Consider the following 14,693-nt stretch of genomic DNA (forward strand, 5'->3'; position numbering starts at 1 on the left):
ACCTCTGGCTGTCTCTATCCTCATGTCTTGTCATTCCCCCACCCCCTGTTCTAGTCACACCAGATTCCTTGCTGTTCCAAACATTCCAAGCATGCTCCGGCTTCGGGGCCTTTGAACTTACTGTTCCCTCAGCCTGTGCCTCCCCCCCCGCCCCAGATCTGCAGGGCTGTTCCTTACCTCATCTGTTCCCTATCTAAAATAACTGTCCCTTCCTACCCACATGCCTTAACTATCTATCCCTTTATCTAGATGAATTACTCATAGCACTTATCAATATTTTACATTATATTGTGTATTTGTTTATTGCCTATCTTCCTCAACTAGAGTATAACTAAATGAAGGCAGGGATTTTGCTTTGTTTACTGCTCTATTTTTAGTAGCTAGAACAGGGCTTAGCACAAAAAAGGACACAATGTATATTATGTTTGCAGAAGGAATGAGTTAATAAATAATGCATCTCTTACCAGGCTACATTATATGCCCTTGGACAGTGTATAGATGTCTGCCTTTAGGTCAAGCCCTGTGGCAGAGACTGCTGATCATCCATCAGTATCTACTCTTTCCTTATTTTGTAGTAAGAGAACCCTGATTTCTGGCAGGGCACCAGAAATAGCGCACTTTCCCAATCTCCTGTGTTGACAGGTATGGCTCTATGACTAAGTGCAGGACAATGAGATATAAGAGCAAGATGGGTGTGCAACTTCCAGGAAGTATCCTTAATTAGAGTGGGTTCTAAGTTTCCTCCCCTTTTCCCTTCCTGTTGGGTGGAATTGGTTGTGATAACCGGAGCTTTGGCAGCTTTGGATCATGAGGCAACCTTGGGAATGGAAGGTACTGTTGTTCAATGGAGCAACAAGATTGAAGAGGCCAGATAATTTAAGGCCAATACCAGTCCTAAAGAACCTACTTCTGGACTTTGACAAGAGTCAGAAATAAACTCCTATTTTGTTTAAACCCAGCCATGTGGGATTTTGTCTCACTTGAAGTTGGTCCTAATCTTAACTAATATAACACTAATTTCCAGTCTGACTTCTTGAAGCCAGGGGGCAGAGTTACACAGGACAAAGCATGAAACCATATGAACTATTTAGTTTGTTTAAAGGAAGCCGTGGGCATAACGGAAAGGCTGGCAAGCAGAATGTTATCCTGTGGCAAATGTCAGCTATGGAAAAGCATTATAATAAGGCCCCCAATGAGTCACACTTTCCTGTATCCACATGCATCTTTGCAATATCATGTTGCCACTCCTTCCATTAAGAGGCAGAGGCTATCTCTCCACCCCCTTGCATCTGGGTTGGCCTTGTGACTGACCTTGACCAATAGAATGTGACAAAAGCAACACTGTGTGAGTTCCAGAGTCTAAGCCGTCAGAGACCTTGAGTGGTTGCAGGCGAGGTCATCAGAAATCCCTCTCAGATGGCCAGCCTACAGAATCATACAAATAAAGTAGTTGCTGTTTTAAGCCACTGTTTTTTAAAAAGATTTATTTATTTATTTGAGAGACAGAGATAGACACAGAGACAAAGAGAGAGCACAAGGGGAGGGGCAGAGAGGGAGACAAGCAGACTCTCCATTGAGTGGGGAGCCCGACATGGGGCTTGATCCTAGGACCCTGAGATCATGACCTGAGCTGAAATGAAGAGTCAGATGCTTAACCAACTGAGCCACCCAGGTGCTCCAAAGCCACTAAATTTTGACAAGATTTGTTATGCAGCAACAGATATCTGAAAATTAATCTGAGCGCATATCTGTTTTTTGCTCAAAAAGATCCTAAGACAAGGCTAAATGTAAGTTAAAAGCATTTAAAGTAACTGAGTTTGGTAACTTCTAGAGAAATCTAAAATCTTTAGCTGACCCACTTTGACATTAAAAATTAGGAACACAAGTCTTTATTCAATAATTACAATAAATGTAAAAAAGAAGTAGTAAAGGATAGTAGAAGGAATATTAGATGAGCAATTGGTAAAACTGGGTTATGGTCCTCCTACCATTAATTGGTTTTATGACCTTAAGAGTTGCGTTGGGGCACGTGGGTGGCTCAGTCAGTTAAACATCTTCCTTTTGATCTTGGCTCAGATAATGATCTCAGGATGGTGAGATCAAGCCCTATGTCGGGCTCTGCGCTCAGCACCAAGTCTGCTTGAGATGCTCTCTTTTCTTCCTCCTCTGCCCCAGTCCCTGCATGCACTCTCACTCTCTCTCTAAATAAATAAATAAAATCTTAAAAAAAAAAAAGTTGCCTAGCCTTTTGGTCTGTCTCATTTTCCTCAGATGTAATATGGGGACCACCTCATTGCTCACTCATTCATTCCAGAATCATTGATTACCCCTAACTATTGGGAGCTACTATCATGAAGAGTGGGATGAAAGGAGATTTTGACTTTCTACTTCTACATTTCTGTATAATTTGATTAAAAAATAAAAACATGCACTAGTTTATAATCAGCAAAGATTGTAAAGATGTTGTTATGGGCTAAACTATGTCTGTACCCAAACTGATATGCTGAAGTCCTAATTCCTAGTACTTCAAAATGTGCCTGTTTTTAAAGATAGGGCCTTTGAAGAGGTGATTAAGTTAAAACGAGGCTCTTAGGGTGAGTCCTAATCCAATCTGACTGGTATCTTTATCAGGAGAGGAAATTTGGGTGCATAAAGAGACACTGGGGATCCATGTGCACAGAAGAAAGACTATGTGAGGACACAGTGAAAAGGCGGCCATCTGCAGGCCAAGGAGAGAGGCCTCTGAAGAAACCATTCCTGCTGACACCTCCATCTTAGATTTATAGATCGTGACAAGGAAAATTTCTGTTGTTTAAACCACCTGGACTATAGTATTTTGTTGGGGCAGCCCTAACAAACTAATACAGATGTCTCTTTCCTATTGAAAAAGAATTAGTACCTTCAATGGATAAAGGGTCCCTACTCTTGAGGTGCTCGTGTTCAAGCAGGAGCAACATGAACCTTTAATACAATGCAGTATGATAAATGCTCTGGTGGATCCACGTAAAGAATAATCTGGGAGTCCAGAGGAGGGGAACCCCACTGGCCGTGGAGAGGGAGACAATGGTGGCTCCAGCAGAGAGAGCTTAGAAAACCTCACCTGTGGGCGAGATGCCATCTTCATGTTGAAGGAAGATTAGGGGATAATAACACTCCTAATTACTGGCCTCTCTGCTGAGCCTCTGTACTTGGGGGTCATATGGAGCATCGGTCCCACATAAAAATGTCAAGAGTCGGTAAAATCTCAATGAACACACATACACAAACTGGAGAGTGGGAATACTGATGTAGTCCATACTCTATTTTACTAAATGAGATTTTACTAACATTTTTTTACTAAATTTTACTAAATTTTTTACTAAATTTTACTAAATGAGAACGGGAATACTGACCTAGTCAATACTCTATTTTACTAAAAAAAAAAAGATATTTAAAATGCTATCTACCATTCTTACTGTATCGTTAAAGATATTTTAACCTAAAAAATAGAAAGGACATTATCTCATAATAAAAAACAACCCCTTTAGCTTTAAATTACCTGCATAGACCTTAGTTTTTGCACTGCACATACATTAGCAGTCTTAGCCAGCATTTGATGGCCACTAGAGTTTCAATGCTCCTTTTATCAGGCCAGGTATGGGCACTATATTTGATTTCTTTATATGGCAAAAGCTCCTGGGTTTTCTCTGAAGTCTATATTTTCCATCTTCCATAGAAACAGATGACACTAGATACAGGGCTACTTGGCTAAAGAGTACATCTTTATCCTCTTTTCACAACTAGATATGATTATGTGGCTAAGTTTCAGCCGATGGGATATAAGCTGAAGTACTGTGTTATTTCTGGGTCATCTCTATCTTAAAAGATAAGCCCCTTGCCTCAGAGTTCCTCTCTTTCCCTTTTTCATAGGTTGGAAGACTGAATGTGCCCACAACCTAACTTTGACCATGTGGATGAAGAGATCACCTCAGGGAATAGTGAAGCAATAATAAATGGAAGGAAGGTGGATCCTGGAGTGACTTTTTCCTGCCAAGCTGGATTGCTCAACTTCTTGTAACATGAGAAGGATATGAACGTCCAGGTTATTTAAGCCTCTGCGTGTAGATGCATACTTTTTGGTTTCATTTTTGGGACAGCTTAGTCTTTGCCCTAATAAGCAAGTGTTGCTTTCTCTTGCTTTTAGCATATTTGCTTTCAACTTTCCCTTCAGAAGTTTCCTGCTACTTCTATGTATCCTGCCCACATGGGAAATGTGAACTATTAGGTCACCAGAGAAAGACACTGACATCATATCCTCCTATTTGGTGTGGAATTCCCCCAGTGAAGAAGGCCAGTTGCTTTCTTAGTACTCTTACATAGCTTTTCCCGTAAGTCTCCACCTCGTTCCCTTCGAACTACTTAGATGACAGTTAAGGGAATCATTCCCACCGTGGATTGGCTGCTCTCCCTCAGGACTCCTCACCCTGCCTCTATCACTTCCCCTTTCTATCTTCTGAACACTGCCTCTTTTACTTGCCAGAGAACTAGATCATACACATCCTCTTTCAAATCATAGACACTTTCAACCAATAGTTATTGAACAATTACTTCATAAGGTACAACCGAAAATGATGACATAGGGAAAGTACCTGGCTTTTCAGTCTACTTGGCAAGAAGAGATAAATAAATTGGCAATTATTATTATTTTTTAAAGATTTTATTTATTTATTTGACAGAGAGATAGACAGAAGAGCACAAGCAGAGAGAGTGGCAGAGAGGGAGAGAGAGAAGCAGGCTCTGCACTGAGCAGGGAACCCGATGTGGGACTCGATCCCAGGACCCTGAGATCATGACCTGAGCCGAAGGCAGACGCTTAACCATCTGAGCCACCCAGGCGCCCTAAATTGGCAATTATAAATTAAAATGAAAAGTTTTATAATTCAAATAAGTGTAGTGTGTCATGGGAACACTTAGAAGAGGCATCTAACCCAGCGTTTGTAGGAGGGAGTGTGGTCAACAGTTTAGGTATCGAAAAAGGTGAAGTAAGTGTGTACATTGGCTGGATAAAACCGTACACCTGTTGGTTAAGAATAATACATAATTTTAAAACTTCAAATAACTTCGAGTATATAAAATAAAAAGTGAAAGTTCTTCCCACACACATTAATTTTAATACCCACTGTGATTTGTTAATATTTGATGTGTGTTCTTCCAGATAAATAGATATGAAAATAGATACACCAATATATATCCACGTAGGGTTTTATTTTTCAAAAATCTGATCATAGTATACATATTGTTACGCAGCTGCTCATTTTCCCCACATAATCTTTTTTATCATGTGCATATATTTACCTCATTTTAAAAATAGCTGATAGACTTCCCTACTAATTAGTCACTAACTTATTTAATAACTCTCTTCTCCTTTGACATTTAGGTTGTTTTCCATTTTTTTTGCCCCTTCAGTAGTAGTGTTTCAAGGAACATTCTATCCATTGGACCCAGCGATAAATATTAAGAGGAAAGAATAACAATCTGAAGATTCTGTATCTGCCCCAAATATCATATGATTATGAGAAAAAAAAAATTTGGTTATGTAAAGTATCAGAAAGTTACCTTCTGCTTTTCTTTCCAGGGAATTTACTTGAGGAATCACTCTAGCAAAATCAAAATCAAAGTAAAACTATATTTCAGGGAGATTTGAAGTGTATAAAAACATGAATGAGTAATCAACCCAATACAATTTAAAAGATCAGAATAGACGATCAGAGCATGGTTCCTGAATAGAGAACTTAAATATTATAAAGAAATTGATATTTCCCAAATTAAGATTTAGGGCTTCTTATGATTCCAAACAAACCCTAAGAGGAGCCTGTTTTTGAATCATGACAAAAATTTCTAGAAAAGTAAGTAAGAATGGTTAAAGAATACTTATAAAAAAGAGGCTGGAGGTTGGCATTTGCCTTATCATATGCTGAAGAATTATAAAGATATCATTGTATTTAGCATTGTAAGTCCTGAGAATAGCCAGATAAATTGGTGACTCAGAAGTAATATCCTGGAATGAGAACTTATAAAATATAGAAAGATAATAAGGTAACATATTTTAAAGAAATTACAAATTTAAGGATAAGGAATTGTTTCTTTAATAATGTGGAGAAGAAGGAAATTTTGATGACTATTTTGTTAGAACTTTGCATCACAGCATACATTAGATAGATTAAAGAGTTAAAAATTCAACCATAAAAAATTGGAGAAGGTATAAAAGAAAGATTATATCTTCCCTTCCTGATGAAAGGCTCCCTCAAGCAAAAAAAACCAATACAAAAAGCCATAGGAAAAAGATAATAGATTTGACCATATAAAAGTTACTGTAGTTCAAAGAAATATAGAGACAAAAGGAGAAGGCAAATCACAAACCAGAAAGATATATACAACACACACTGCAAAAAACAGGGTTGCTATCACTTGGCAAAACTCCAGTACTGGTTAAATCCAAATCTCAGCCTAGTCTGTGCCCAAACCTTCACAGATGAATGTGTCTGATTTAAAAAACAAAACTAGGGTGCCTGGGTGGCTCAGCTGGTTAAGCGACTGCCTTCGGCTCTGGTCATGATCCTGGAGTCCCTGGATCGAGTCCCGCATCGGGCTCCCGGCTCGGCAGGGAGCCTGCTTCTCCCTCTGACCCTATCCCCTCTCATGCTGTTTCTCTCCCTCTCTCTCTCTCAAATAAATAAATAAATAAAAATCTTAAAAAAAAATAAAAATAGAAAACAAAACTATGTGCAGTGGCCTAACTCTAAATTTACTGTTAATTGCCTTCAAGTGAGCAGTTAGTCCTGTTGTAAAACTGTAATACATTTCCCTAGTTCACTCACTCTCCTACATTCCCTGACAACTATTTCATACCCCCTTCCACACTTCAAGCTTCCAGCATCTTCTCCTCATCTTTACTCTAAATGGATGATCTTGCTTATTTCACTCAGAAAGTAGTAGCATTAAGGGGGGCACATGATGTGATGACCACTGGGAGTTATACACTACTAATGAATCATTGGACACTATATCAAAAACTAATGATGCACTCTATGTTGGCTAACTGAATTTAAATAAATGAAAGCAAGCAAGCAAGCAAGCAACGAGAAGAGGATTTCCACATACCCACACCACCATGTCACCCCACCCACTAGCATCTCCCCTCCTGTTCCAGAAGAATCTTCTATGCTCCCATCAACACTTTCACAGGGTCTCTCACTCCCACCCCCTTTCACCTACTCAAGGACAAGGATGTGTCTCCAGAAATTCCCTCTATTTACTGAACCATTCTCTTCAGCCCACAGTCATGACATTATTTTTCACATCTTAAAAAAAGTCTCTTTTGGGATGCCTGGGTGGCTCAGTCGGTTAAGCGTCTGCCTTCGGCTCAGGTCATGATCCCAGGGTCCTGAGATCCAGTCCCATAATGGGCTCCCTGCTCAGAGGGGAGCCTGCTTCTCCCTCTGCCTGCCACTCCCCCTGCTTGTGCTCTCTCTGTCACATAAATAAACAAAATCTTAAAAAGAAAAAACCACTCTTTTGTCCCACTTTCCTCTTAAGTTATTGTCCTTTTGCGCTGCTCTGCTCTGCAGCGATCCCCCTCGAAGGAGTTGTGTATACTTGTTTTACCATTTCCAATTCCTCGACTTGCATTATCTCTTGACTCAATCCATTCAGGCTTTCACCCCCACCAACTCCAGTGCAACTGCTCTTGTCAAAGTCAGCCATGACTTTCATTTTTGCTAAGCCTAATGATCAGCCCTGGGTTTTATCTTGCCTGATCTATCAGCAGCATTTGACACAACAATCACCCCTTCTTCCCAGAAACATTCAGTTCACCTGGCATCCAGGACACCAGTCTCCTTCCTGTGTTATTCCTGCCTCACAGCTTTCCATGTCTAACATGGCCCTCCTGATCTTTCCACATTCCCCCAGCTGTTTCACTTGGGAGTCTTCACCATTTCAGTGAATGATAACCTTCTTTCCAGTTGCTCAGACCAAAAATCTAGTAGTCATATTTGATTCATCTCATTTTCCCATACTCTGCTTATAACCAGACAGTAAACCTATTGGCTCTCTCTTCAAAATGGATGTGAGTATTTATCACATCTTACCGTCACTGCTCCCATTCTTGTGCAAGCCACAACGTATCTCAAGTGGATTAATAAAATAATCTTTTCACTGTTCTTCCTGCTTCCACCCTTGCTCCTTTTGTTCTTCACCCTGCAGTCAGAGTGATCCTTTTAAGTCTGATTACTTGTTGGGTCTTTGCTCAAAACGTTCCAACAGAGTCCTGTCTCAGAGTCCAACTCAGTGTCCTCCTGTATGATATGCCCCCTCTCCATCCTCATCCTTTACACCTTCTTCTTGCTCACTCTGCTTCAGTCACAGCAGCCTGCTTACTGTGCCTGGAAAAAGGCAGGCAGCCTGAGCCTTTTCAATAGGTCCCTCCTCTCCTTTTTATCTTTACTCAAATATCACTTTCCCTGCCCACTGTAGTCGTTCCTGTTAAATCCCTATCCCATCCCTTGCTTCATTTTTCAACATACTATTCATCACCCTCTAATATACTATATAATTTTATGTATTTTGTCTATTGTTTCTGTCTACTCCCATTAGGATGCAAGCTCCATGAAGTTAGGGATTTTTGTTTGTATTATTATTATTTTTTTTACTGATGTAGTCTCAGTGCTGGCACATTGTAGTTGTTCAATAAAGGTTTGTTGAATAAACTAATAAGCTATGTTTAATGAACATACAAAGAGCAAAAGGGAGTATAAGTCTCTCAAAATTCCTAAAATGTCAATTGACAATACCCGTCAGAGTTCTTAACTATACATTCAATAATTTCACTTCTAGAAGCCTATCTCAGTACAGGATTTCCCAAGCTAGAATAAGGGAAATACTGTTCCAGAATAGGTATGCAGAAAATAAAGAAAATACTCTGAAAAAAAAAGTGTCTTCTAACCTGCTGTGGTTCTGATTTGGTGGTACACTGAGGGGTTTTAGTATATACTGATGCCCGAGTTCTACCTTTAGAGATTCTGATTTCATTGTTTTGACTGTTGTCTCCTTTGTCATGATATTAGCAGCCTATAATGATTATTATTGAGAGCCTTAATTCATTAGGGGCTGTAGCGGTACCTTGTTCACATTTCTGGGCATGTGTATATATATATATATATATATATATATATATACACACACACACACACAAAGAAGGGGTTAGAGTCTATTATCTGTAAACATTCTTCCAACTGGGACACTCCATGTTCACATGGAAAATGCTCTTAATTAGGGGTTTGTATGGAAGCAGTGACTGTTTCTTCCAGGTGGTTTATTGGTATATGTGTGTGCTTGCATGTGTGTGAAAGGAGAGAAAGCATGTCAGCTGTATAGTGCTATAAAATAAGAAAAGATATTTATTTTTACTACAGAGAAGCCAAGAGAATAAGTAGAACTTCCACAAAGAGTCACCAAGCCCTCCACCGCCAAGCACGGCAGGCGTGACCCTAGTGGAACCTGTTACATGCCTCTTGTCGGGCCAGCTATAGAGCACATTAAGGAACAGGATTCTGAGAGCAGGAGAATTGGCTTTTAAAATTATCACTGATTTATTTATTTTTAGATATGTCTTAGCCTACTTGGGCTGTTCTAACAGAATACCATTGATTGGGTGGCTTATCAACAACAGAAATTTGGGGCGCCTGGGTGGCTCAGTTGGTTAAGCGGCTACCTTCGGCTCAGCTCATGATCCCAAGGTCCTGGGATCGAGCCCCACATCGGGCTCCCTGCTCAGCGGGAAGCCTGCTTCTCTCTCTCCCACTCCCCCTACTTGTGTTCCCTCTCTCCTGTCTCTCTCTCTGTCAGATAAATAAATAAAATCTTAAAAAAACAAAACAAAACAAAACAGAAATTTATTTCTCACTTCTTTGGAGACTGGGAGGTCCAAGATCAAGGCACTGGCAGATTCGGTGTCTGATGAGGGCCTGCTTCCTGGTTCACTGATGTCCGTCTTTTCTTTGTGTCCTCCCTTGGCAGAAGGCGTGAGGGAGCTCCTGGGGTCTCTTTCCTAAGGGCACCAATCCCCTGCATGAGGGCTCCACCTTCTTATCTAATCACTTTTCAAAGGCCCTTATCTCCAAACTCCACTTTACATTGGGGATTAGATTACAACACAGGAATTTGGGGTGGCACATGAACACTCCCTCTCTAGCAACGTAGGACAATGAGAAACATCAGCAAACAGTGCAAGTAACTCTTTTTCATCGTCTAGACACACAGTATGGAAAGGACTTCTGACCCTACGGAACTTGGGTCAGCTCTCTGGACGTGTGATTTATAGCCTTCTCTACAATACCTCTTTAAGTATGATGATTAGGATACATACTCCAATGAGATAAATCTGCCAATAAAGAAATAATTTTGTTTTATTCATTCTGAGTTAGTTCAGTTGCCACTAATAATTTGCTTTCTCAGCTGAATAAACAATAAATTCAGGCAGCTAGTTAGATGTATGGTGCACTTGAAAGAAAGTTTTTAGAACACAGAAACCAAAGCTGTTCACACTATCATTAAAAAGATAATAGCTGAGCTGAATTAACCTACTTAGGGATGCATTTCTTCCCAAGAGAAACTACAAAGTTATTCCTCACCAGCGGACTTCACTGCCCCCACCACAATTAGACATTAGGGATTAAATAACCTGGTGTTGCACTTACCACTGTGAACTACAAAGCCGTCAAAAAAATCCAATTACCCACTTAGATAACGAAAGAAGTGCACTTGTAAGGGCCTGTTTTATAGAAAAAGTTATTTTATGTAACACTTGGTTTTAAATCCCAGGTCTGTAACTTATTATAAAATGAGAAAATTCACTTCCAAAATATTAATTATTAAATAATATATTAATAAGTATCGGGTGCTTATAAGTATAAAATGCCTGGCACATAGCAAAGGCTCAGTGTGTATTAGCATTTATCATTATAGGGATGATTTGTGTGGCTATGTTGCAAATACTACTAAACATCACTTATGAGTCTTTTGGTTAAATCTTTTTAAGAAGATTAAGGCCATTTCTTTTTGACCTCGCCAATTATGTTACAAAGTAGATTACCTCTGTAATGTGAGAACAACTGTAGTTCTTGTTAATTTTTTATTGTTAGTTTCACCACACAAGATGTCTAGTTTCATAAAGAACTTGGTCAGCTATTTTACTGATGTTGTAATAGTTTTGAATAGATGGATAGTGCCACAAAAGTGAAAATGATTTTTGTGATCCCAGAAACCAGAACGTGGCAGTGAGCATGGGTATTGGGTGGTGGCAAAATTTACAGGAAAACCTTCACCAGTGAGGACGCAGATAACCAGACCCTTCTGTCTAGGATTCTAATGGATACCCTTCTTATTGTCCTGGATCTCGCTAAACTTTTTTTTTTTCACACAGGATAGTGATGTTGAGGTTCTGGCCATAATCTTCTCATGACCTCATAGGTTTATGTTTGGTCTCTGAAAATGAGGAAGGCTTGAAGAACAACAGTCTTAGAAGGAAGAAGACCATGAAGTAATCTTGTGAATGTAGTAAAGCATCAGCAGTATAATCATCATGACCTAACTGGCTGGGCCTAGTGAGCAGGGATCTCTTTGTTTATTTTGCTGAATTGTATATTAGGAATGATTGAGTGGCAATAGTTGCTTTTCTAGACATCCCCTTTCTCTTTTTATTGACCACCACCCTTGAGGGGTGATTGGGGTTAGTTGAAACCAACTGGTCTGGATTGAAGAGTTCCTGCACTGTCCAACCATTTTGTTTTTCAAGATTGTCTTTAGTTTTGGTGAATGAGAAAGCACTTGGTTGCCATTTCCTTTCTGAGAACAGCTGAGTTAGTAGGGGAGGAAGTAGATGTTTGGCTGAGTTCTCTTCTATGGGGTTAGGGCAGGGCTGGGCTGCTGAGCATCAGCTTCTGCTTTTGTGGGGCTTGGTTTCCTGGTTCCTCTTTATAAATGTCAGTAAAATAAGTCTGAGCAGCCCTCTCTAATCTCCTTTCTGGGAACAAATGATTGAGGGTACAAGGAGTGGCCAACTTGCTTTGTCGAAACTCTTGGCCACGATTGTGCTCAACATTCTTAACTGGTCTCCTATCTTTGCTAATCTTTTTAAGATCTCGTCAAACCTTTAAATAATAATAAAAAAAAAAGGTCTGATTTAAATATTTCTTTTGTGAGGGATGCCCGAGTGGCTCAGTTGGTTAAATATTGCTTCTGTGAGAATGTTTTTGCCTGTGTTGAAGAATATAGCTTTGAGGAAAATCTAAATGAAACAACAAGTGCTTCTAGATAAACTTGGTAGAATCAGAGCTTCTGATCTTAAGTGGGAGTCTTTGGGAGTCCTGAGGTTGGATGTGGTTCTGCCATTAACTGCCATGCTTCATCATTTGTTTTATTTGATGTTGAAATCATACTTATAATATTATTTTACACTACTTCCCAGCATTACATCAGTGTTTTTGGCTCTCTGGGCCTTATTTGTCCATGAGATGAAAACTTCGGCTTCCTTAAGAATGTCTCTCTCTCCTGCTAATGTGATTATCTCTGCAACTCTTCTCAGGCTGTATTATATCTATGCCACTTCTTTGCAGATGTTTGGGAAGTGGTGGTTGATCTAAAAATACTCAGTTAAGAATCAAGAAAAAATCAAGGCTTCTGCCATGCAAATTCTTTGACTCTTCTCAACATTTCTGTTACCATCATGAAGTTAATTAGGTGATTCTTTAAAGCCCTACAGATATATTTTACTGCTAAAATGCTTAATTCTACCACTGCAATTTAAGTCTAAAAAAATTACCTTTAAGCTGGAGGGTTCTTGTTGGGGGGGTGGTGGTTGTCAAGATTGCCTAGATTCAAAACCGAGTTTAGCCATTCTCTAGCAATGTGGTCTCTGGTGAGTTTCATCATCTGTGAAATGGGGATAAAAATTAGCAGTCACCACATAGGATTGATGAAAGGATTAAGTAATCACAGTTTAAGCTACTATTGTTTTTCTCTTCCTTAATAATAAAAAATAAGGGAAATATGTATTGAATATTTACTATTTCCTAGGCACTAGTCAGACAATTACCTCTGATCCTATGTAATTCTCTGAGGCAAGCATTCTTTTATTTTTCAGATTATTAAATTATGACTACAAAGTTTAAGTGTCCTAAAGGTCACACTGTAAGGTGTCCGAGCCCAGGTTTGTTTCTAGAGGACATGCCCCTTCTCACTACATGAGGTAAAGAGATAAAGGAAACTTTTTATTCTTTTTTTTTTTTTTCAGATTATAATGTTTCAGGGTTTCCCACTACTGTTACATGATTTTTTTGGATGTATAAAAACAAATTGACAGCACATAAAAAGGCACAGAGGAAACTTAAAATGCCCATTACTAAGTGCAAGAAGCCAATCTGAAAGGGTACATAGTATTTGTTGCCAACTATACACATTCTGGAAAAGTCAAAACCATGGAGACAGTGAAAAGATCTGTGGTTGCGAAGGGTTAGGACAGAGGGAAGGATGAATAGGTGGCATACATATCTTTAGGGCAGTGAAACTACTCTGTGTGACACTATAATGGTAGATACAAGTCATCACACATTTGTCCAAACCCATAAAACGTACACCACCAAGAGTGGGCCCTAAGGTAAACTATACACTGTGTGCCATAATGATGTGTTAATGTAGGTTCATCAGCTGTAACAAATGCACCACTCTGGGCAGGGAGGGGGGCGGATACTGATAATGGAAGAGGCTAGGAATGTGTTGGAGTGGGGATATACGGACATCTCTGTACTCTTAAGTTTTGCTATGAATCTAAAACTGCTCTAAAAATTTGCCCATTAAAAAAAAAGCATAGAGAAAATTGGGAAAGGGATATAATGTGAGAAGGAAAGGGTAAGGAAAAATAAATTTGCAAAGGAATTTAACTACTATCTACCTGCCTCGTATTAGAGTGAAAAGTGCAAGAGCAGGTCAGATGATTTGTGCTCAAGTCCTGCTTGCTTCCAAGTTCCTGGTTGACCTTCAGCAAACTACCCCACCCTTCCGGACCTCAATTTAAATATGCTTAAAAAGAAGTGGTTAAATTGATCTACAGTTCTCTTCTTGGGCTAAAATTCCAGCTTTAGGAATGAGGACCCATCCCCGACTGTTCTTTTTTTCCTTCCGTCCCCACCAGCCACCCTGGCCTAAACCTGTATTCAACATCACGCTTTTTTTTTAACGTACCCACTGGGCGCTAAACACAGCCACTGTTCCTTGGAACCGCTGGGACAAAGGGATTAAAGGGCTCGGGTGGAGGGCTGAACTCTGAGCGAGAAAAGAGAAAGAAAAACCTAAAGCAGCACAGCGAGCACTAGAAGCCTGCAAAAGGAAAATTACAGGGCAAAGGGGACGCGGCGCAGCGACGGCGGAAGCGGGGAACGGGCGGGGCGGTGCCGAGAGCCCATTGGAAGGCTAAGGAGGCGGGGCTCGAGCTGACAGCCGGCGAGGAGGGAGGGAGGCTGCGTGGGCGACGCCGGCCGGTTCCGGACCCCTCGCTTCCCTTCCTACAACCCGGGCGAGCCCGGCGACGGGCGTGCCGACGCCACGTGACGTCATAAGGGGCGGGGCGGCCGGGGTGTGGGGTCCAGCCGGCGCGCGGG

At 40.3% G+C, this 14,693-nt stretch overlaps 2 long non-coding RNA genes across 2 annotated transcripts in view; one reads left to right on the forward strand and one right to left on the reverse strand.

Moving 5' to 3' along the window:
* The window catches only part of LOC123839002 (uncharacterized), a 58,102-nt gene extending 49,289 nt beyond the window's left edge, over window positions 1-8,813 (forward strand). The window contains exon 4 of the long non-coding RNA XR_006789548.3: window positions 3,910-8,813. This is a non-coding gene — a long non-coding RNA (uncharacterized LOC123839002). The remainder of the gene's footprint in view (window positions 1-3,909) is intronic.
* Window positions 1-14,678, reverse strand: part of LOC123839001 (uncharacterized) — a 33,243-nt gene extending 18,565 nt beyond the window's left edge. Inside the window, exons 1-2 of the long non-coding RNA XR_006789547.3 lie at window positions 14,278-14,678; window positions 12,860-12,969 (exon numbers count right to left, since the gene is read on the reverse strand). This is a non-coding gene — a long non-coding RNA (uncharacterized LOC123839001). The remainder of the gene's footprint in view (window positions 1-12,859; window positions 12,970-14,277) is intronic.
* Between the last annotated feature and the right edge of the window lie 15 nt (window positions 14,679-14,693).

Source organism: Mirounga angustirostris, unplaced genomic scaffold (assembly GCF_029215605.1).
Source record: "Mirounga angustirostris isolate CCGP_5_RB_7025 unplaced genomic scaffold, mMirAng1.0.hap1 SCAF_3, whole genome shotgun sequence".
Classification (NCBI taxonomy): domain Eukaryota; kingdom Metazoa; phylum Chordata; class Mammalia; order Carnivora; family Phocidae; genus Mirounga; species Mirounga angustirostris.